This window comes from Aegilops tauschii, chromosome 1, assembly GCF_002575655.3.
Source record: "Aegilops tauschii subsp. strangulata cultivar AL8/78 chromosome 1, Aet v6.0, whole genome shotgun sequence".
NCBI classification, from domain to species: domain Eukaryota; kingdom Viridiplantae; phylum Streptophyta; class Magnoliopsida; order Poales; family Poaceae; genus Aegilops; species Aegilops tauschii.
The window spans coordinates 43,009,336-43,033,956 of NC_053035.3; positions in this window are offsets into that span (position 1 = coordinate 43,009,336).

Consider the following 24,621-nt stretch of genomic DNA (forward strand, 5'->3'; position numbering starts at 1 on the left):
TTTGGGGCTAGATCATGGAAATCTAGCCCGTAATAGAACATTAGTCCGCGGACGAAAGGGTGGAGAGGAAACCCTAACCCGCGGACGAAGTGGGGGATGAACACCACCCTCTCATTGGGCTTCGGGTTGGGGATGATCTGCCCCTTGGCTGGGAGCCGGTGGGCGATTTCCTCCGCCAGGTACCCGGCCTCCCGAAGCTTGGTGATGTCCTTCTCCTTGACGGAGGAGGCCATCCACTTGCCTTGCGCTCCGGATCCAGACATGGTCAAGTGCTTTCTTGTGGCGGAAAGGATGAGGACTTGGGCGCTGGAGCTCGAGAATGGGAGGACAGGGATAGAGAGAAGCCGTGGGTGAAAGAAGGGAATCCTTATCTCCTTATAAAGGCAGTGAATATCAAGCACCTCCCCACTCGCCTTAAAACTCGCCTGTTCCCAAGGGCTGTGCAAATGACACGGTTGGATTACCCACGCCCATATTGATGAGAAATCCCGCAATAAGGGGACACGATCTCTGCTTTGACAAGATGTGACAATGAGACCGCATCTCGAAGCGGTAGGCCGAAAAACGGTTCAAAATAATGACCGGGTGATGACGTGGAGTCACATTACTAAAAGTTGTCAGCAGATGGGACTCATGAAATATTATACTCTCTGCAGTTGTGTGTGGGATTTGTTTTGCAGAGCCGGACACGTTCGTTGCGTCCGAAGACTGTGTTGGAGTATTCGGAGAAGGAACCCACCTTGCAATGCCGAAGACAATCTGCGCGCCGGACACCTCGTCATTGAAGCCTGGTTCAGGGGCTACTGAGGGAGTCTTGGACTAAGGGGTCCTCGGGCGTTCGACCTGTTAGACATGGGCCGGACTGATGGGATGTGAAGATACGAAGACCGAAGACTCTCTCCCGTGTCCGGATGGGACTCTCCTTGGCGTGGAAGGCAAGCTTGGCGTCCAAATATGAAGATTCCTTTCTTTATAACCGACTTTGTACAACCCTAGTCCCCTCCGGTGTCTATATAAACCGGAGGGCTTAGTCCATAGAGGATGGATAATCATAGTCATACAGGCTAGACTTCTAGGGTTTTAGCCATTACGATCTCGTGGTAGATCAACTCTTGTAACACTCATATTCATCAAGATAAATCAAGCAGGAAGTAGGGTATTACCTCCATAGAGAGGGCCCGAACCTGGGTAAACATTGTGTCCCCTGTCTCCTGTTACCATCAACCTTAGACGCACAGTTCGGGACCCCCTACCCGAGATCCACCGGTTTTTTACACCGACACCGACGCCTTCGTCTCATATTGCCGGCCCGCTGCCTCATCTTTCGGCTTCTTCCCCAGCACCGTCATCACCAGCCCTCTTCTGGGCGGCCGCTGGGATGTTCTCTTGGTGTCTTCTGCTGCTCGTACCTCGCCTAGGCACCCCTTTTGCCTCCTTCTATCTTGATCCGCTGCCTGAGGAGAGGGACAAGAAAGGGGTTACGGGCATCTTATCTTTTTTAGATCTTAAGCCTGCGGGCACTTGTCGAATTTAGACTTTGTAACCCCTTGCTCGTGCTTACGTTCCGTATGAATTGTACTTGGTTAATCAACGTATCAATGAAAAAGGGTGTTTGCCGGGTTCTTTTGTGCATGAGCGAGGCCCACACCAAGGAGCGAGTCCTTGTCATTTTAAGTAAACAACGTCGCCCGGCAACAAATCTTGCCGTCCTCCCGCTTTATACCACGCTTATACCCATGCCCTTGGCGGGAGTAGGGGTAAAGTAGGATCGAGCCCTTCGTTCCTTTCCCTTCCACCGCAACTACAACCAAATTCCGGCCTGAAAGGGATTTCGGGCTTAGGAAGGAGGGAGCACGGTGGCATAGGAATGAACGAAGTTTCGTACGTTCAAGTTTCATACGGAAGTGCACAACGGGGGAGAAAGAACTTATCTGAATCTGCAGCCCGCGACAACCTTGGCTTGCCGGGGTCAGGGGTGTCGGTCCGTCTTCTTTCCTCCAAACGGTTCTGCAGAAGCGCGTGTGCAGCCTGCGAACCAAAAAAGTAATGGAAGAGACAGAAAGACACGCACTCGACTTCTATGCTAGGGGTTAGTTGCCACCAAGCACTATCAACCCTAGCAGAGAGGGAGACTCAACCTAGCATGCATGCTAATTCTAGGGCGCCAGCACTTCATTTATTTATCTGTTGCTCAGGGTCTGTGCCTGGCTTTGTACAAAGGGTTACATGCCTTGCCAGCAAGGCTTGTACAAAAAGTGGTCTGCCGGGGGGCCCGGCAACCGCGCCTTACGGGTAAAACTTGTGAAGATGTTCGATGTTCCAGGAGTTGCTCACAAGAATACCATCTTCGGTCTCCAGGCGGACTACGCCAGGCCTGGTGACTCGTATTACCTGATAAGGGCCTTCCCACTTTGGCGTCAACTTGTTAGAATTCTTGGCAGATTGAACTCGCCGAAGAACAAGGTCGCCTTCCTCAAGGCTTCGGGCATGAACCTTGCGGCTATGGTAGCGGCGCAAGGCTTGTTGGTAGCGAGCGGCTCGCACAGCAGCCTGAAGACGATCTTCCTCAAGGAGCGTCGCATCATCTTGGTGCAACTGCTCTTGCTCGAGCTCATCATAAGCGAGCACTCAAGGTGAGCCGTATATGAGTTTCGTGGGGAGAACTGCTTCTGCCCCGTATACCAGGGCAAAGGGTGTCTGGACAGTGGCTCGATTTGGTGTCGTTCTGATTGACCAAAGAACCGTTGGCAACTCATCAATCCAGCGCCTTCCGCACTTGTGTAGCCTGTCAAAAGTCCTGGTCTTGAGGCCCCGCAACACCTCTGCGTTTGCCCTCTCAGCTTCACCGTTACTTCTTGGATGAGCAACAGAAGCAAAACAAACCTTGCCGCCGAGGTCTTGGATATACTGCATAAAGGTGCGACTTGTGAACTGCGTGCCATTGTCGGTGATGACTCTATTCGGCACACCAAAACGGCAGACTAGTCCCTTGAAGAACTTGACGGCCGATTGTTCTGTCACCTTTCTGACCACTTTGTGAACTTGTCGATCGCAACGTACAAGTACACAAAGCCCCTGACAGCACGGGGAAAGGGGCCCAGTATGTCGAGCCCCCAGACTGAAAAGGGCCAGGAAAGAGGAATTGTTTGAAGGGCTTGGGCTGGTTGATGAAGCTTCTTTGAATGGAACTGGCATGCTTCACACTTGGTTACTAGTGCAGTTGCATCCTGGAGAGCGGTGGGCCAGAAGAAACCTTGCCGGAACGGCTTGCCGGCGAGGGCACTTGATCCTATGTGAGAGCCACATATGCCTCCATGTATCTCTGCCAACAGCTTCAGTCTGTCCTCTTGAGGAATGCACTTTAATTTCACACCGTTTGGTCTTCTTTTGTATAGGGTATCATCCACAAACTAGTACATGTTGGATCGACGAGCTACTTTCTCTGCTTCTTCCTGTTCCCCAGGGAGTTCCCCTGTTTGGAGGAAGTAGACGGTGCACTGCGCCCATGCCGGAGCAAGGGGCTCGACGGCAAGGACTAAAGGCTCATCTTCGGCCGTAGGGGCAGCTGCCTCTACGGCCATGGCCTGGGGCCCTGCCTGTAACACCCCGGATGTAACTTGCCATATTTGTAACTCCGACTCTTGCCATTTTCAGCTTTAAGTTATGAGATTCCCTCGTGGTTGGGTTTTGTCTTCGTTTTGCATTTTGTTCATGTCATGCATTTCATTCCATGTCATCATGTGCATCGCATTTGCATACGTGTTCGTCTCATGCATCCGAGCTTTTTCCCCGTTGTCCGTTTCGCAGTCCGACACTCCCACATGCACCGGCGCACCCCTCTTATCTCTTTTCGTGAGCGGGTGTCAAACGTTCTCGGAATGGACCGAGATTTGCCAAGTGGCCTTGGTACACCACCGGTAGACCGCCTGTCAAATTTCGTGCCATTTGGAGTCCGTTTGATACTCCAACGGTTAATCGGGGAACCGTGAAGGCCTCGTGTGTCTTGCAGCCCAACACCCCTCCAAAACGGCCCAATAACCCTTCCAAACCACTCCCATGTCCCCCGTCGTCCAATCACGATCGCGTGGTCGAAAACTACACCCCATTTGGACACTCCTAACTCCCTCTACCTATAAAAAGAGCTTCTCCTCCGAAATTTCGGGCAAAACCCTAGTCTTCCCCTTCCTCCGCGCGCCGGACACGTCCGCCGCCGTCCCCTCGTCCAATCACTGCGGGCCACATCACCGGGTCACGCCTCACTTCGCCGCCCGCCGCCGCCGGCCCGCTCGGCCCGTGCGGGGCCCCCGCGGCCCAACCGCGCCCAAGTCCCAGCGCCGCCGCCTGGATCCCGCGACGGCTGCCGCCTTCACCGCGCGCCGCCGTCAACCTCCGCCGCCCCGGCGACCTTCGCTCCCCGCCGCCGAGAGTGCCTCGCCGCGCGCCACCTCGCCGCCCAGCGCCGCCCCCTCGTCGTCCGCGCCCGGATCCGGCGAGATCCGCCCCGGAGCTACCTCGCCGGCGCCCCCCTTCTCCCTCTCCGGCCACCGCAGCATCAACTCCCGCGAGCTCCCCGGTCATCCTCGAAGAACGTGCAAACCCTAGATCCAGTTTTCGAGAGGTTGATTTCGTCAGTCATTTTTCTACTATATTTTTAGCCCCTGTTCATCATGCCATAACTCTGTGCCCGTAGGTCCGTTTCATGCATATGATATATCGAAATGTTCATCATGATGTTCTATTCATTTTGTTCCATTGTGCCATGCTTTTTTGAGTCCATCTTGATGCCCAAATTGTTGATGCAAGAGTGCTATAAAATGTTAGGTGCTGATTCTTATCAGTTTATGAGCATTTGTCATTTTTGCTACATTTATTGGGTGTAGCATATGGGCATGAGCTCTACATGTGTTTTGGGCTATGCCATGCCATCTTTACAGGGATGTATGCCATGTATTTTTGTGATCAATGTGGTGAGTAGCACAAGCATGCAAAGTAGCTCTCGTGATATTGCTGATTTCAGGGACTCAGAAATTTTTATGCCATGTATCCATGTTGCTACAGTGAGATCCATGCTTCTTTTGAGTATGTTCAGTAAGGATGTTTTGGACATATAGATGTGCTCTATCCATCCATGCCCCTGTTTGAAATGATGGAGTCCCTTAGCATGTCTCAATCTTGCTCTACGTTTGCTATAAAATGTTCCTGGCAGATTGTTTACATGTTAATCAATTTTGCCAAGGTTGTTGTAGTTGATCCTTGCATGCTATGAGCTTGTTCTTGCCATGGTTAGTTTCATGAACATATATTCTTGATTATTCTATGCTTATCTTGTCTTGAAATGCCTTGTGATGAGTCAATCGAGCTCGCAAAGATACCTTCATAATTCTGTTAATGCCATGCTCTGTTTTCTGCTAAGTCTGAATCTGGTAATAAAACTTGCTATGTTTATATGGGTGCCATTATACCTTATGTGCCTTTTTGGCTGATGATCAGTAAGGGACTTATGTTCTATGAACTTAGTAGATTCATGCCATGCCTTATTTGCTAGGACATGTTCCTGTAGCATGTTGTTTGCTTGCTGTAAACATGGCTTCCTAATGTTATTTCTGGCATGTTAGTATTTTCACCAAGTCTGTGGAGCTGATATCTTTTGCACTTTTGCCATGCTTGTTTGAACCTGCTCTGGTGTGATTTAGCCGTAGCTCAGTGTTCATGTTTTGTCACGCATCTTGAGTACATCACTGCCATATGACTTGTTGATATGTTGGAGTGCAGTAGCTTAGTTTCTTGTGGCATGCTAAGTGACATCATGCTGTTAATCGCAGAATTGTGCCATCCTTATTTTGCTTGCAATTTGCAAACCGTGCATCCGATTTCGGTGATCTTTATATCGATTTCAACCGAAATCATCTCATCTTTCCAGCGGCATACTTGGTTTGCCAAGTTGATGCCTTGTTCATCTTTTCCCTTCCGGAGCACGCATATGCATTGCATATCACATCTGGCATATCATGCCATGTATTGCATCATGTTGCTTGTGCATTGCACCGTGATTTGATTGTTGGTCCTTTGCTTGTGTTCTTGCTTTGGGTAGAGCCGGAAGACGAGTACGTGAATGAGGAACCTGTTGAGAACGCTTACGAGGATCAAGCTTTCGGCAACTCTGAGAACTTTGCAGGCAAGATGACCATACCCTCGAAATCACTTCTATCTTTGCTTGCTAGTTGTTCGCTCTATTGCTATGCCGCGCTACCTACCACTTGCTATATCATGCCTCCCATATGGCCATGTCAAGCCTCTAACCCACCTTTCCTAGCAAACCGTTGTTTGGCTATGTTACCGCTTTTGCTCAGCCCCTCTTATAGCGTTGCTAGTTGCACGTGGAGATGAAGTTGGTTCCATGTTGGAACATGGATATTTTGGGATATCACAATATCTCTTATTTAATTAATGCATCTATATACTTGGTAAAGGGTGGAAGGATCGGCCTTATGCCTGGTGTTTTGTTCCACTCTTGCCGCCCTAGTTTCCGCCATACCGGTGTTATGTTCCTTGATTTTGCGTTCCTTACGCGGTTGGGTGATAATGGGAACCCCTTGACAGTTTGCCTTGAATAAAACTCCTCCAGCAAGGCCCAACCTTGGTTTTACCATTTGCCACCCAAGCCTTTTTCCCTTGGGTTTCGCGGACTCAAGGGTCATCTTTATTTTAACCCCCCCGGGCCAGCGCTCTTCTGAGTGTTGGTCCGAACCGAGCAGCCTGCGGGGCCACCTCGGGGAAAATCGAGGCCTGGTTTTACTCGTAGGTTGACTTATCCGGTGTGCCCTGAGAACGAGATATGTGCAGCTCCTATCGGGATTTGTCGGCACATTCGGGCGACTTTGCTGGTCTTGTTTAACCATTGTCGAAATGTCTTGTAACCGGGATTCCGAGTCCGATCGGGTCTTCCCGGGAGAAGGAATATTCTTCGTTGACCGTGAGAGCTTGTGATGGGCTAAGTTGGGACACCCCTGCAGGGTATTATCTTTCAAAAGCCGTGCCCGCGGTTATGTGGCAGATGGGAATTTGTTAATATCCGGTTGTAGAGAACTGCACACTTGAGTTAATTAAAATACATCAACCGCGTGTGTAGCCGTGATGGACTCTTTTCGGCGGAGCCCGGGAAGTGAACACAGTTCGGGTTATGTATGAACGTAAGTAGTTTCAGGATCACTTCTTGATCACTTCTAGCTTCGCAACCGTTGCGTTGCTCCTCTTCTCGCTCTTACATGCGTTTGTTAGCCACCATATTTGCTTAGTGCTTGCTGCAGCTCCACCTCATTACCCCATCCTTCCTATAAGCTTAAATAGTCTTGACCTCGCGGGTGTGAGATTGCTGAGTCCTCGTGACTCACAGATTCTACCAAAACAGTTGCAGGTGCCGACGATACCAGTGCAGGTGATGCAACCGAGCTCAAGTGGGAGTTCGACGAGGAACTTGGTCGTTACTATGTTTCGTTTCCTGATGATCAGTAGTGGAGCCCAGTTGGGACGATCAGGAATCTAGCATTTGGGGTTGTCTTCTTTCATTTTGGTTCCGTAGTCGGACCTTGATTGTACTCTGAATGATGTATGTTTAATTTATGTATTGTGTGAAGTGGCGACTGTAAGCCAACTCTTTATCCCATTCTTCTTCATTACATGGGATTGCGTGAAGATGACCCTTCTTGCGACAAAACCACCATGCGGTTATGCCTCCAAGTCGTGCCTCGACACGTGGGAGATATAGCCGCATCGTGGGCGTTACACTGCCGGAGGTTGCCACTCCTCGACAAGCTTGGGATACTCGGCAACTTCTTTGCCGGCGGCTCCTGGGAGCTCAACGCGAAAGTACTTGCCGGGGCCTTCCTTCCTTCGCTTGTTCTGTCCTGCTGATGGCTCAACGGATGGCTGAGTTAATTGGAGAACAAAGGTACCTGGTTCCACAGGCAACTTGAGGGCAGCGTGTTTCGATAGGTCGTCGGCAATGCCGTTCTCTGCTCAGGGAACATGCTCTGCTTGCAGTCCGTCAAAACGCTCTTGCAACTTCCTCACTTCATCCATACAGGCCCAACGGGCTTTGGTAATCCTTGTTAACTTGCTTAACGATGAGCTGCGAATCACCTCTGATGATGAGCTTCCTGATTCCGAGGTCTGCCGCGATCCTGAGACCGGCAAGCAATCCCTCATACTCCGCCGTGTTGTTCGTTGACTTTTCCCGGGGAAAGTGCATCTGGACTACGTACTTGAGGCACTCTCTGGTGGGCGCGACGAGTAGCACGCCGGCACCAGCACCTTGCAATGAGAAAGCTCCATCAAAGTACATAATCCAGTCCCGGCACGTCTCCTTGCCGGGAAGGGTGGTCTCTTGAATCTCTTTGTCGGGCGTTGGGTCCATTCTGCTATGAACTCTGCCAAGGCTCGGCTCTTGATCGTTGAAGTTCTTTCAAACTTGAGGCCAAAGCTCGATAGCTCCAACACCCACTCCACAATCCTCCCAGTCGCATCTGGGTTGTGCAAGATTCGTTGGAAAGGGAGGCGGGTGACGGCGGTGATCTCATGTGCTTGGAAATAGTGGCGCAGCTTTCTCGAGGCCATGAGGAGGCCGAAAGGTAGCTTCTGCATACCAAAATATCTTGATCTAGCCCCCTGCAAGAGAGAACTGACAAAATAAACCGGGTACTGCACCACCTTCTTCTTTTCTTTGACTTCACCTACTTGCGCAGACTCTGTCTTGCCGGGATCGGGCCTTGCCGGGGGCCCTGCCTTGCCGGCGTCAGGCCGTGCCGGGGAATGCCCCGGCCCATCATCCGATGGCTCGGCTGCTGCTGCTGTTTCTTCCTCAAGTTCCCTCTGCGCCACTAGCGCAGCACTGACCACTTGATTCGTTGCCTCTAGATATAGCAGCAACGGCTCTTGTTGCTTAGGCGCGACTAGTGTTGGCGTGGACGAGAGGTACCTCTTCAGATCCTACAGCACTGCCTCTGCCTCCGGAGTCGATTTCAATGGACCCGCCTTTTTCAGAACTCTGAAAAAGGGGAGGGCGCGCTCAGCAGATTTGGAGATGAACCTACTTAGAGCAGCAACGTAGCCGGCGAGCCTACGGACGTCCTTGACCCGTCTTGGCGCCTCAATCTGCTCAATCGCTTTGATCTTGTTAGGATTTGCTTCGATTCCACATTGAGACACAAAGAAACCAAGAAGCTTCCCGGACGGGACGCCGAACATGCACTTCTCTGGATTGAGCTTGAGGTTGATCTTGCGTAGGTTTGCAAATGTTTCCTCTAGATCCTGCACGAGCGTAGCCTTGTCCTTGGTTTTCACCATTATATCATCCATATAAGCTTCCATATTTCTATGCAGCTGCGGCTCAAAACCAATTTGGACTGCTTGGGCAAATGTCGAACCAGCGCTTTTCAACCCGAAAGGCATCCGTACAAAATAGTATGTACCACATGGGGTGATGAACGCGGTCTTTTCTTCGTCTTCCTTCATCATGAAGATCTGGTGGTATCCTGAGTAGGTGTCGAGGAATGACAGCAGGTCACACCCGGCAGTGGAGTCCACTATCTGGTCAATGCATGGCAAGGGGAAAGGATCCTTTGGACATGCCTTATTGATATTTCTATAATCAATACACAGCCTCCACTTCCCATTTGACTTACGCACTACCACTGGATTGGCCAACCACGTGGGGTGGAGCACTCCTCTGACTAAGCCTGCCGCCTCCAACTTCCTGACCTATTCAATGATGAAATCTTGTCGCTCCAAAGCTTGCTTTCTGACCTTCTGCTTGACGGGCCACGCATGGGGACTCTCTGTAATCAATACACAACCTCCACTTCCCATTTGCCTTACGCACTACCACTAGATTGGCCAACCACGTGGGGTGGAGCACTCCTCTGACCAAGCCTGCCGCCTCCAACTTCCTGATCTCTTCAATGATGAACTCTTGTCGCTCCAAAGCTTGCTTTCTGACCTTCTGCTTGACGGGCCGCGCATGGGGACAGACAGCAAGGTGGTGCTCAATCACCTCCCTGGGAACGCCGGGGATGTCGGATGCTTGCCATGCAAACACATCGACATTCGCCCGTAGGAAGGCGACAAGCGCGCTTTCCTATTTGCTGTCGAGGGTGGAGCTTATAGTAAAAGCCCCGCCCGTGCTGTCCTCCTTGACAGGCACCTTCTTGGTCTGAGGTGGTGCTGCCTTGGATTTCTTGCTCTTGCCGGTGGAGCTCTCTGGCACGCCCTCGACGGTAGCGCAGCACTCCGAAGAGGCGCACTTGCCGGAGTGGGTGCAGGAGGTCATGCCGGAAGAGGCCTCACCGGAAGGGGCCTTGCCAGTTCTCTTCCCTCCCGGGGCTTCAACGGCAGGAGCAAGTGCCTTGGCGGCAGCCGCTGCAACTGCCTCCCGGTAGAGTTGGTCAGCGCAGATGAGCGCGTCCTTCTTGTCGGAGGGGACGGTGATGATATTTATCAGCCCGGGCATCTTCAACGTATTGCAAGCGTAATGTGATGCCGCCACAAACTTGGCCAGCGCTGGACGGCCGAGGATCCCATTATAGGGCAAGGGGATCTTGTCAACATAAAAAACGATCTTCTCCGTCTGATAGTTCAACTTGCCCCCAAATGTGACGGGCAACATGACTTTTCCCTTCGGCTGACTCCTCCCCGTGTTGACCCCTTGAAACGTGCCCGTCTCCTCGAGATCTCCATCGGGGATTTGCAGCCTTTCGATCACAGCGGGCGAGATCAAGTTCAGACCGGCCCCACCATCAACTAGCACTTTTGTCACCTTGAGGTTGCGTATTGTTGGTGAAACCAACAACGGCAAACACCCGACCGCAGTTGTGCGATCGGGGTGGTCCTCGGTGTAAAAAATGATAGGTGTGCTGGACCACTTCAATGGCTTCTGGGCATCGAACAATGGCTCTGCCGTAGTGACCTCACGCACCCACTGCTTCAGTTGGCGGTGAGAGGTATGCAGCGAGGCACCACCGTCGACGCACATGGCCTTCGTAGCTTTCTGGAACTCGTGCTCGCCGGGCTCGTCGTCCTCATCATGATCATCATCTTCCTCATTCTTATCACGGCCCCGAGCGGGCCTCTCTTGTTGATTATGTTTACCGTGGCGGCCTCCTTGGCCGCCACGCTTCTTGCCGGACCCCTCAGCACCATCCTGACCCTTCTGCTTGTCCCGCCTTTCATATTCAGCTTTCTGCTTTTCTGCAAGCAGCTCAACCTATCGGCAGTTCTGGAGGTCATGGCCCTTGGTGCGATGGGCCTTGCAATACTGCTTGTCGGAGCCTCCTGGCTTGTCGGCAACCGCCAAGGCCCGGCAGGCGGCGCACCCGGCAACTTCCTTGCCGAGGTCGTCAGCCTTGGCCTTCTTGGGGGCGTCGGGGTCACTGGATCACTCAACGGCAAGCACGGTATTGCCTTTACACTTCCTATTGCAGCGTCGGCCCTTCTTTGCCGGGGCGATGGCGTCTTCGTCCGTGGAGTCGGTTTCCGCGCCGGCGTCCTCACCGGGGTACTTCCTTGCTTCTTCAACCCGAGCACATCTATCAGCCAGAACATAAAGCTCGGCTACATCCTTAACCTTGTTCATCACCAACTCTTCACGCATCTTGCGGTTGTGCACATTCTGATGGAATGCACTGATGACAGCGGCAGGGTGAACATCTGGGTTGTTGTACTGCACGCGGCTGAACCTCTATATGTACTTGCGCAGGGTTTCGCAGTCCTTCTGGGGGATGATATGCAAATCACTTGCCTGGCCATGTGCTTGGTGGCCTCCAGTAAAGGCACCAACAAACTCGTGGCACAGATCCGACCAAGAGGAAATGTAATCCACTGGCAGGTGCATCAACCATGACATGACGTTGGGTTTAAGTGCCAACGGGAAGTAATTGGCGAGCACCTTGTCGTCGCGAGCTCCGGCAGCTTGCATCGCGATGGTGTAGATGCTGAGGAACTCCGACGGGTGAGTTTTTCCATTATACTTCTCGCCGACGTCAGGCTTGAATGTGTGGCCGGTGGGCCACTAGAACTGCCGCAGCTCACGGGTAAAGGCCGGACAACCCACCTTGTAAGGAAGGTCACCGGAGCCCCCGGCGCTGGGTGGTCCATAGCGGGCCCCGCACGCCTGTCTGACTAATGGCGTGCTTCCCGCCGCCGCTCGATGGTGGTCCGAGCGTCCTCCTGAGATCGCTCTCGAAGAACTTGACGTTGGTCGCAGCGGGCTCGCGGGTCGGATGACGTTGTGGAAGCGTTGTCATAGGCGTCGGCCCGACGAGCCGGCAGCTACTGTTGCTGGCGTGGGGGAGGAGAGTGCATCGTGGTCGCAGCAGCCGCGATCCTCCCGCCACTGGCATGCACCGGCTCGACGGAGCACCGGCATGAGGGTCCCACTGGCCGGGGTTCATCTTTATTGGCAAAGCTGATGAGGCTCCGAATTGTGGATCTCCACTTGTCGAGCTTCTCCGCGGCAGGAGGAAAGTCGAGGAGCAGTTGCACACGCGCCAACGCTTCTACTGGCGTGGGTGGCGGCGAGAGCTGCGTGGACCGTGACGCGCTCCGACTTCTAACCACGTTAGAAGGGGCCCTATCACGGTCGCGCGGTCGCGCGCCGCTTCCGCCAGTGTCCAGGTGTGCACGCCGTCCCGATGCGTCCTGAGAGTGACACAAAGGGCTCTTCCCGCGGCGGCGCCCGGGGGCACCGACGTCGTGGCGTTGCTCATCGCGCGCGGCCTGGGTAGGCCGCCGCACGGGTGCCGGCTGGGGCGTCATAGAGGTTGCCGCGCCGCCCATGGGCAGCACGGCCCCGCCCCCGGACCCAGTGGCGTGTGGCTCGTCGTCTTGGACCCGAACGACGCCGCTCGCCTGGCTCCGATTGCCAGAGTGTCGTGGATGCTCGCGGGCCGCGCCTCCGGCACCATTCGTGGCCACCCCGTCGCCTGCCCGCGCTGGTGCAGACGGCCGGCTCCGGACGACCCGATTGCTGTGATCCCCTTCTTTTTGGGGGCCATGGCGATGATGAACTCGATGCGCTAACTTCTAAGCCAGATTTTCACAGCCTCAGCACCCCCTACCCGGCGCGCTAAAGATGTCAGGGCTCAGGAAACAACACCTATGGGATCACAGGGAATACCTACTACGGTTGGCGGGGCGTGAAGCTGTGCAAAGAGCGGGTCTAGACGATCAACGCGGGGATTTTTACAAAGGTTCGGCCGCAAACGATGCGTAAAACCCTAGTCCTGCTTTGTGTGTATTTAGTGTTCTTGAGCTCTTGAACTAGCTGCGGTGCATGCCTAGTCCAAAAAGTCCGAATCCTTCCTTAGTACGCCTCGGGCCTCCTTTTATATGTCAAGGGGTCGCCACAGTGGCACACAGGAGGTGGAAAGCATCTACAGTGTACAAGTCTATCCCTGGCATCGTGAGACAAACGCATTTAATGAGCCTCCTACGTGTCCTCTTGCTTTATCGGGGACGACAGTGAAGCTCATCCCATCCTTGCTTCTACGCGCGTCCAAGCTGACGAGGCATGCAGCGCCATGCAGGCTGGCAGGTTGTTGTGCTGGTGCCGTGACAAAGTCTTCATGAAGATCTGCATGCCACCACGCAGGTGCTTGCTTAGTTGGCCGGGAAGCTGCATGCTGCCACGCAGCCGCTCACCTAGTTGGCGGGCTGATCGCCGTGTTGGAATGGCCACAGGGTAGCGGAGCCTTGGTAGGTATGGGCTAGGTTGTGGCCTTGCAGATGCCCCTGGCAAGGGCCTTGCCGGGGTCCCGGTAAGGGTCTTGCTGGTGTCTTATGGTTGTCCCCGGCAAGGATCTTGCCGGGGGTCTTCGTCTTCTGGTTCCCATCTGGATTTGCAGGCCTTTGGTCTTCACAAAGATCTGCATGCCACCATGCAGGCGCCCCTGAGCCTTGGTCTTGATGTTTGTCGATGGTGTCAGGACTCTCAGGCTCGAGGGTGGCGGCCTTGCTGGCGTTTGGCAAGTCGCCCCGGCAAGGCTCTTGCCGGGGCTGTGCGGGCCGCCCTGGCAAGGGTCTTACCGGGGGAATCCGCTTTGCCCCTTTGCTCTTCATGCCTCTGGCTTGAGTGTTGCCTCGGCAGCCTTGTTCCTTCCCTTCCTCTGCCCTGCCAAGCCCGGCCGCATGCGTGGCTACGACTGCCCGTGCACAAGTAAAGGGGTACAGAAGGCCCCTACTTTTGTACACCGACAACTCTGTTGTGTTAGATGCTATCACAAAATAACTTGATGATATTAGTAGAGAAGTTTGCAATCTCCAATCTAAGTATGCTTTTGCTAAAAGTTTGCTAGGAAAAATATCCGATGCACAAGCTACCTTAGTAAATCAAATGGCTGCTCAACCAATCTCGTTAGAAGATAAAAGTGATGAAGATCTTAAAATGTTGGTGTTTCTTCTATTGATTCCTTGTTTAGTAAAGATAAGATTGATGAAAAAGGGACTGGAGAAGAGTCAACTTTAGGTAGAAGGCGTCCCAATATTTCGGAGGGTGAAAATCTTGTTGAGAAAATTGATAAAAGTGGGTTTGGAGAGGTCAAAACTTTAGTTAGTGATGCACCCACTCTTTTGGATTACAAAGACTTTAATTATGATAGTTGCTCTTTGATTGATTGTAATTCTTTGTTGCAATCCTTGCTAAATTCACCCCATGCTTATGAACAAAACAAAGCTTTTACTTGTAAGTGCATCTAGTGCCACCCCTAGTTGGTTTTGGAGTATTGATGACAAACTTGGTTGAGGGACTAATGTGTTTGTGAGAATTGCGGGATAACAAAGGTAGTAGTCCCACATTGATTCGGTTTACCTACCAGAGATGACCCCTAAAAATGTGTGGAGACATTGAAGACAATGGTGGTCTGTGAAGATATTCACAACGAAGATTATGACTTGAGAAGACATTCACGTGAAGACTATGGAGTGTGAAGACATAGTTGTTTCATAGTTTCCTTTTCTTCTTTGTTGAGTCATAGGAACCACCGTACTGTTAAGTGGGGTCCAAGTGAACAAAGTAAGAGTGACTGATGTGATGCTCAACCAAATCCTATGTCTTCGAGCGAAGACAATGAGAGCAAATCTTATCCAGAGTTGGATGAGTCAGCTTTACTTGTAGCCCAAGTCAAGTTGTCACGTGTGTTTGAAATCTGACCGTTGGACACGTGTCAGTTCCTTAGTGACCCAGGGTCATATTGCACAAATCAGGTCGGGTTGCCTCCTGGCTATAAATAGCCCACCCCCTACACCATAAATTGGTGGCTGCTCAGAGATAGTGCACGGCTTTTGTCATTTGAGAGCAACCCACCTCCGAAGCATTTGAGAGAGAGATCCTTGCGAGGACAAAGCCCAAAACACCCAGAGCCAAAGAGTGTTAGGCATCACTGAAGTCTTTCTATCCGCGTGACCTGAAGACTTATTACACTTGAGGACTGTGAATCCTCCAGCCGGTTAGGCGTCGCGTTCTGAACATCCAAGAGTCATTGTGGATTGCCGGTGAACGAAGTCTGTGAAGGTTTGGAAGTCTACCTTGAAGACTTACCAGAGTGATTGGGCGAGGACTAAGTTTCCTTAGCTCAAGGGGAATAAGGTGAAGATGCGGTCTTCTGAGTTAAATCTTAGCCTCCCTAACCAGACGTATAGTTGTCACAGCAACTGGAACTAGTCCAACAAATCCTTGTCCTCACCAAGCAACTGGTTCTATCTCTTATCTCTCTTTACTTCAGTATGTCTTCGTGAAGTCATTGCCTGCTTGCTTGATCTGATTGACTTCACTGTGTGACGACTATTGTTGTTTGGCTTCATACGATCTTCCATCCTGATCCATTCTACCTAGCTACTGATAGTCTTCGTCCTTTATCTTCATTACTGATTTGACTATGGCTTGTCTAGGGTAGTCTACCTTCCGCTGCATGTCAATAGGTTCATTTCTTGTGACGCCCGGGTAATTAGGCTACAGTAATCCCACGTTAATGTTGCCACGTCACCTCGATTTCTGTTGCTAATCTCGCGTTAGTTCGAAATTGGTTCGAATTCGAATTCAAAATCAAGCAAACAATAAAATATTTTCAAATATTAAAACTAAAATGTTGGGGTGTTGCCGAATAATTCATGAGTAATAGTGGTGGAGAAACCAACATTTCTTATAATATTTAAATTCACTAAAATAACCAAAGCATAGGGTAAAACAATTAATTTAATGCCTTTTATAAAGTTATAATAATATAACTAAATTAGTAGTGTGCCAAAATAATTATGGCAGTGGCCTAATTAGTATTACTAATTTAGGTGCTAACTTGGTATTTTATAAAACTAAAATAATAGAAACTATAAATGAAAACAGTAAAGAAATAAAAGAAAAATATAAAAGGAAAAGCAAATCAAGAAAGAACAAACAAAAAAAGGGCAAAGCCCCCCTCCTTGGGCCGAGTGGCCCAACTGGCCACCCTGGCCACCAGGAGGCCCACCCCGCTCTCCCCATATCCCCACCCCCCCGAAACCCTAGCCCAACCACCCACACGCCCCCCGATTCACTCGCTCCCTCTGCCCCTCCCCCGATCCAGATCGAGGGGCAGAGACTCCGGCGACCACGCCGCCCCGCGCCCGGACGCCGGCGCCCACCCAGATGCTGCACCTCGCCGCACGTCTCGCCTTCCTCCCCGAAGCCCACCTCGTCGGGACGCCCCCCCGCCTCTGGATCGTTCCGCCAACGCCACCCGGAACGCCACCGCCACGGCCACCTCCTCGACACCTCGCCGGCCTGCCTCCTCTTCGTCACCGTCGTCCCCGATGTCCTCCTCGAGCCCCGTCATCGGCCGCCGCCCCCGACGCCTCGCTCCTCCGTCCCCGCCTCTCCCTCGTCGGCCTACGGCAAGCCACGCCGACCGGATCGACCATCGCCGCCGACCGGGACGACCACGCCGGACGCCATCACCGCTCCTCCCCTGCGTCGCCGTCGAGCCTCGCCCCCGTCGTCCTCTTCTCCGCTCCGTCGTCGATCGTCCCCGTCCTCCTCCCCACGGGTCGCCCCCGAGCCTCGACGCCCTTGTGCCCCTGCAAACGCCGGTGAGGCCCCCGGCCTCCCTTCCCCTCTGTTACCCGCGCCGTCCCGCTGACGTTCACGCGCCGCCCGGTGCACGTGCTCCCGGTGAGCACGCGCGCACCCGCGTGCTAGCCTCGCCTGTTGTCCGCACCGTCGTCTACCCTGACGCGCTCCGCGCTCGGCCGCGCCGCGCCTCACGCCCGTGGACGCCTCCGGCGCTCCAGCGCCCGCCGTGCCCCTCCCATTTGCCCCGCCGTGGCGTCGCCGCTGCCAGGCCGGCGCCGCGCCGGCGTTTTCCGCTCACCGTGACCCCGACTGGCCACGTCCAGTTCGGGTGAACGCACCCGCAACGCCCGCTTCCCCTGTGCCCGTTAAGGCCCTGGGCCACTGGACAAACGGGGCCCACGCCCTGAGAACAAAAAAAAGGAATTAAAAAATAATATAAATAATAATAATATATTAAAAATAATTAATTAATTAAAGAATTAATTAACCTAATTAATTTTTGATTAATTAAACTAATCTAATAACTAAACTAATTAAACTATTAGTTAATTAATTAATCAGTCAATGACAGGTGGGTCCCGCACGTCAGTTTGACACAGTCAACGCCCTGTTGACTGCTGACGTCATGCTGACGTCATGATGACGTCAGCAGGCACTGTTCTAGATAATGTTGAATTAAATAAATTCTAAAATGATTTAAAACTTTAGAAAAATCATATAAAATAAACCGTAGCTCAGATGAAAATACTTTCTACATGAAAGTTGCTCAGAACGACGAGACGAATCCGGATACGCAGCCCGTTCGTCCGCCACACATCCGCAGCATAGCAAACCTGTAACATTTCACCTCCGGTGCATCTGTCCGAAAACGCGAAACACCGGGGATACTTTCCCAGATGTTTCCCCTTTCGCCGGTATCACCTATCCCTATGTTAGGTCACCCCTAGCACAACATATCGCCGCGTCTTGCTTTGTGTTACATTTGATTGCTCTGTTATTTATTGTGTTCCCCCTCCGTTACTTCTTTCCGGTAGACTCCGAGACCGCTGCCGATGTTCGTGTGTTCGACTACATCGAAGACGACCCCCCCTACTTGCCAGAACAACTAGGCAAGCCCCCCCTTGATCACCAGATATCGCCTATTCTTCTCTATACTGCTTGCATTAGAGTAGTGTAGCATGTTACTGCTTTCGGTTAATCCTATTCTGTTGCATACCCTGTCATTGTTGCTACAGTTGTTACCCTTACCTGCTATCCTACTGCTTAGTATAGGATGCTAGTGTTCCATAAGTGGCCCTACACTCTTGTTCGTCTGCCATGCTATACTACTGGGCCGTGATCACTGCGGGAGGTGATCACGGGTATATACTTTATACTTTATACATGACACATGTGGTGACGAAAGTCGGGTCGGCTCGTTGAGTACCCGCAAGTGATTCTGATGAGGGGGCTGAAAGGACAGGTGGCTCCATCCCGGTAGAGGTGGGCCTGGGTTCCTGACGGTCCCCGACTGTTACTTTATGGCGGCGCGACAGGGCAGGTTGAGACCACCTAGGAGAGAGGTGGGCCTGGCCCTGGTCGGCGTTCGCGGATACTTAACACGCTTAACAAGATCTTGGTATTTGATCTGAGTATGGCCATTTGGTCTATACGCACTAACCAACTACGCGGGAACAGTTATGGGCACTCGACGTCGTGGTATCAGCCGAAGCCTTCTTGACGTCAGCGACTAAGTGGCGCGCGTCGGATTGGACTGGAACGCCTACTAGGCTAGGTCTGCTTTCGGCCGCGTTCGCAACGTGCAGGTGTGCAATGGGCGATGGGGCCCAGACCCCTGCGCCATAGGATTTAGACCGGCGTGCTGACCTTATGACAACTAGACCGGTTATGTGGTGCACCCCTGCAGGGAAGTTTATCTATTCGAATAGCCGTGTCCCTCGGTAAAAGGACGACCCGGAGTTGTACCTTGACCTTATGACAACTAGAACTGGATACTTAATAAAACACACCCTTCCAAGTGCCAGATACAACCCGGTGATCGCTCTCTAACAGGGCGACGAGGAGGGGATCGCCGGGTAGGATTATGCTATGCGATGCTACTTGGTGAACTTACCATCTACTCTCTTCTACATGCTGCAACATGGAGGTAGCCAGAAGCGTAGTCTTCGACAGGACTAGCTATCCCCCCCTTATTCTGGCATTCTGCAGTTCAGTCCACCGATATGGTCCTTTACACATATACCCATGCATATGTAGTGTAGCTCCTTGCTTGCGAGTACTTTGGATGAGTACTCACGGTTGCTTTTCTCCCTCTTTTCCCCTTTCTATACCTGGTTGTCGCAACCAGATGCTGGAGTCCAGGAGCTAGAGACCCCGAGGATGGTTCTACATGGAGTTCGGCTTCGAGGAGTAGTTAGGAGGTCCCAGGCAGGAGGCCTTGCCTTTTCGATCGTTGCTACTTTTGTGCTAGCCTTCTTAAGGCAAACTTGTTTAACTTATGTCTGTACTCAGATGTTGTTGCTTCCGCTGACTCGTCTATGATCGAGCAATTGTATTCGAGCCCTCGAGGCCCCTGGCTTGTATTATGATGCTTGTATGACTTATTTATGTTGTAGAGTTGTGTTGTGATATCTTCCCGTGAGTCCCTGATCTTGATCGTACACATTTGCGTGCATGATTAGTGTACGGTCAAATCGGGGGCGTCAGAAGTTGGTATCAGAGCCGACTGCCTGTAGGAATCCCCCTTTCCAAGTCCTTGGCCGAAGTCGAGTCTAGTCATTGAAAAACTTTTACTAATATGGCTGTGTGGCTTACGGGCCCACGTCGCCATTGGGTGGTATTAGGATCTTTTACTCCTCGATCCTTACTCTAGGACTCTGATCTCTCTTCTATTCGGGTTAAATGATTTTACTAAATCTAACATTAGGATCTCGTTATCACTTTCACCCGGAGAGCCCCTTATTACTGATGATCGTCCGCTGCACGTGAAGACCCGGAAGATACTCTCCACTGATAACCCGAGAACTTGTGTTCATCGCTTTTGCAATTCCCTTTCATCGATGAACTCCTATGGATAACCACGTATACTCGCCATTCATACAATGTTTCCCAGTTGATCTTGTTATTACAAGATACCTCGAAATTCTCTTTGTTGCTCCGAGAATCCTTTGAGCTTACTGCCTTGCTGTTCTTTGCCACATGAATACCACTATGAATAAATTACTCGCACCTACCGAGTATCGACTCATCCCCAGTTGATTCATGTATTTCACAATAGTCTTCAAAATACTATTCGATCTTCCGAAAATCCTCAGGAGCCTATTGCTCTTGAAATTCTTACTTGCTTGCATTATGGTTAATCCCATAAGTCTATAATCTTATTGGCATCTTTTCTCATTATCATTTTGAGTCCGTTGATTCAATTTGTTGCGAATGCTCGCAATCCTCAATCATATCCTAGAATTCATCCTTCCGGCTCAGACGTCATTTTAAACGTGAGCTGGATCTCGACCTATCAAATTGCCATCGATTGTACCCCTAAGCCTACTCAACTTATCCATCCTTGATCAGAGCGTTGCTTCTGACCCCCTGATTTGGAAATCATAATTCTTTTGCATTTGAACTTTGAGTTAGTCAGTTGTTTCTATAATCAGATCTCCTTGCATTCTTCTTCCTCTGGTTGAGTACCGATGCTCACATCAGATCCCTTGTGGACCATCGGTTCCTTTGTTGGATTTTATCCGACAGTGTCCTTCCTATTGAATAACCTTGTGAGGCTTTCCATGGGTATATAATGCCTTTGGTAAATTGTATCCTCTGTTTTCTCAACCATGCTCTGTTTTCAAGCTGGTGGTATTTACAATTGAAGCTGGTGGTATATGTTTCCACGATACCCTGACAGGTTGAACTATGCCTTCCTTAATATGTGTGAACTCAGAAGTTTTCACGAGTCATACTCATCTGGTATTTCACCAGGTAAAACTTTCAACACTAATGCCTTTATCAAAGCGAGGAGTGAATGGAAGGTTATACATTGAAGAAGTGGGAGTCGACCTTGAACCTTGCGTTCATGCCCGTGGACACGATGTATAACTTATCATGGAAGCTGCTTGTAAAAATAATTACCCCCCTTGTTATAAGTTCATCTTGTATCCATGGTTCGATCATTTATGATCGTGGTTTCTGACCATGTTCTCCTTTAAATACCATTTCTCGTGCAAGTTTAAGCACTTGTCTTCTGCAGAGTAATACCCCAGTCCAACCTCTACTTTGATTTGTCGTCGAGTATTACCCCCCTGGTATCTCAAGATTATCACGGAACTGCATAACTTCTTATGAGTTCTTCATCAAGTGCTACATTCTCACTGATTCCAATTTGCCACGGGCTCTGATTTATTAAGCACGCAAAGACACCGATAACTGAACCGAGTCCGCACTACGGTTCAACAACTCTTAGTAATCTTCTTTAAGTACGAGTTTGTACCCGATCACGCCATTCCTAGCCTGTTTGGCTATATCATTATCTTGATGATTTTAACTGTGCTACCTGGACCTTCCCAGCGCACAAATTTCGACAGTGAGCTAATCTTGCGTCGATCTTCCTCGTCATATCACTTCTCCTTGAATAGAAAACTTGATTTCGAGTTTGTGCCCTACCCGTGGTTCCAATAACCTTTCGCTTTCATCATTCCTTTGACTTGATGTCATCGTCGATCAATTACATCTTCTTGAAAACCTCTCGACAAATTTGTCATGATCATTGTCAACAATTTGACTTCTTCCAAGTTGTGTGTCGAAATTCAGGATGAGAAATACCATCCTTGCCCCTCGATGAATTGTGTTATCATCGACAACATTCTTGCCTCCCCTCAACACAAACTTGTTCATATTTTGTGTTGTATCTTGATTTCCCTGCTATCCAACCTATGTTATGTTCTACCGTGGAGTATTCCCATCTTTGATGTCAAGAATGTCGTGAGCATTACTCCACCTCTTAAGAATTCTTGGTACAGTGATACTTCTCACCATCACCATTCTTTCTTGGTCCCCGTGTTGTTTCTAAACGAAATCCCGACAAATGGCCTGTGACGTGTAAATTCTAAACTTCTAGCAACCCTATTGCTTTGAAGTTATTGGGCTATAGTTTCATTCTACGTCTATGGCTTAATGAATCATCATTCGAACATTGATCGTGCTACCTAGCCCATATTTCGGGTGCACATTTCAACCAATGTTTAACTGTGTATGTTTTCCTCGAGCATACATCATTAAGTCATTCGATCTAGCTAATGTTATCTCCTTGTTCACATAGTTGTGGAAATCCATCTTTTGGAAATCTCAATGGAATGTCGCTGAGTCCATCAGCCACCTCCTAACCCTCTCTTTGGTTTAATGATGAACTCTGGTTTCGGGACTTGCTTTCATAGTTCATTTCCCGAGAATCTTACAATGTCATCCCATCAATTTGTGTTGCACTTTTCTTCTCAGACATCCTGAGTCTGAGGTATCCTGACACCAATCAGATCTGAATCTCGGTCAGATATGATGGTTGGAACATATTTCCAAGAGTTGTAACATTGGTCTATTTATGACCCGGTAAAGTGATGTCATGCCTAACACACCTGGCCGCAGGACCTATTGTTATAAGTTTTCCTTTTTAGCAAGGTTAGCTATTCTTCCATGAGGAAATTGTAAGACTTATTCTATAAGTTGTTCCTGATGGATCCTTTTTCTTTCCAAATTCTGATCTTCACCTGTTGACCATGTCAATGCTATCTCAAAGCATGTCTATGGTACTCCGATTTTCAACAAGAACATTTGAAGCCCAATACTAAATGTTTCTTGCTCAATTATCCAAACACCGCTGTATGGGTTATGTCATGAAATTCCTCTCCCCTTACCTAAATGGTTTTCTACTTTCTATCCTGTCATGGATATGATACGTTGCTTGTCCTTGGGAAGGATATACCCTTGAAATATGTGTTTAAACACATTTTACTTTCCATTCTTCTGTTTAATTTGATAATCATATTTTCCTTTCCATTGTTTGGTTTAACCTTTCTGGTGATCTATATGATCTAAGCAGTAATATTCTCCTGCTTATGTAAACACCTCGGTGTACAACTCTGTCAGTAAGACCCTGTTACTATTGTTGGTGACATTTCGGTAACCACCGATGGACGAGAACTTTGCCTAATGGTCCGCCTCGTTTGAACGAGCAGGAAAATGGTTCTCTTCATCCTTCGCCCTTGGTACCAACGTGTTGCCGACATAACTGACAGGGTGTTCTCTGACATGCCTTGCTATCATGACCGTGCAAGATGTCACTGCTCCTATAAAAAAAACCACATGGTGGGCCCATAACCCACAGTTCCACAGGATCGGAACCTGACTCTTCTATAAAACCCTGTTTCTAATGGTTATTCCTCACACTTGGCTCCGTATTTATTTCGCGGGCCACCTTCCTAGTGATCTATTCGGGTATCAGACGCAATACTTATTCTCGTTGCTCTGAACCCCTTTCACCTTCTGATAGGCATCAAACGCTTGCCTATCGGTTTGAAACTGCTCATGGTACCTTCTTACTTTGCTCTCGACATCTTCTTAGGTTTCAATTCGAGAGATACTTATGCTTCTTCCCCTGGGTTAACCGCTTGATGCTCGATCTTGTTAGAATCCGTCCTTATAGGGAATAAGCTATTCCAATGAAAAGTTTTCCCTTCTCACCCTTTCGTAAGTACAGTGAAGATCCTGAAGGAAGGACGACAAACTTCATCATGATGACCTGAAGCAGAGGACTGAAGACATCAACGTGATGGATCGACCTCTTCGAGAAGAGCAACTATGACCGAGAAGAATCGTTAGAATTTCGTAACCAGATCCCTTCCCCCTTATAACCGCTCCTAAATCTCGGGACGAGATTTCTTGTAGTGGAGGAGAATTGTGACGCCCGGGTAATTAGGCTACAGTAATCCCACGTTAATGTTGCCACGTCACCTCAATTTCTATTGCTAATCTCGCGTTAGTTCGAAACCGGTTCGAATTCGAATTCAAAATCAAGCACACAATAAAATATTTTCAAATATTAAAACTAAAATGTTGGGGTGTTGCCGAATAATTCATGAGTAATAGTGGTGGAGAAACCAACATTTCTTATAATATTTAAATTCACTAAAATAACCAAAGCATAGGGCAAAACAATTAATTTAATGCCTTTGATAAAGTTATAATAATATAACTAAATTAGTAGTGTGCCAAAATAATTATGGCAGTGGCCTAATTAGTAATACTAATTTAGGTGCTAACTTGGTATTTTATAAAACTAAAATAATAGAAACTATAAATGAAAACAGTAAATAAATAAAAGAAAAATATAAAAGGAAAAGCAAATCAAGAAAGAACAAACAAAAAAAGGGCAAAGCCCCCCCCTCTCCTTGGGCCGAGTGGCCCAACTGGCCACCCAGGCCACCAGGAGGCCCACCCCGCTCTCCCCATATCCCACCCCCCCGAAACCCTAGCCCAACCACCCA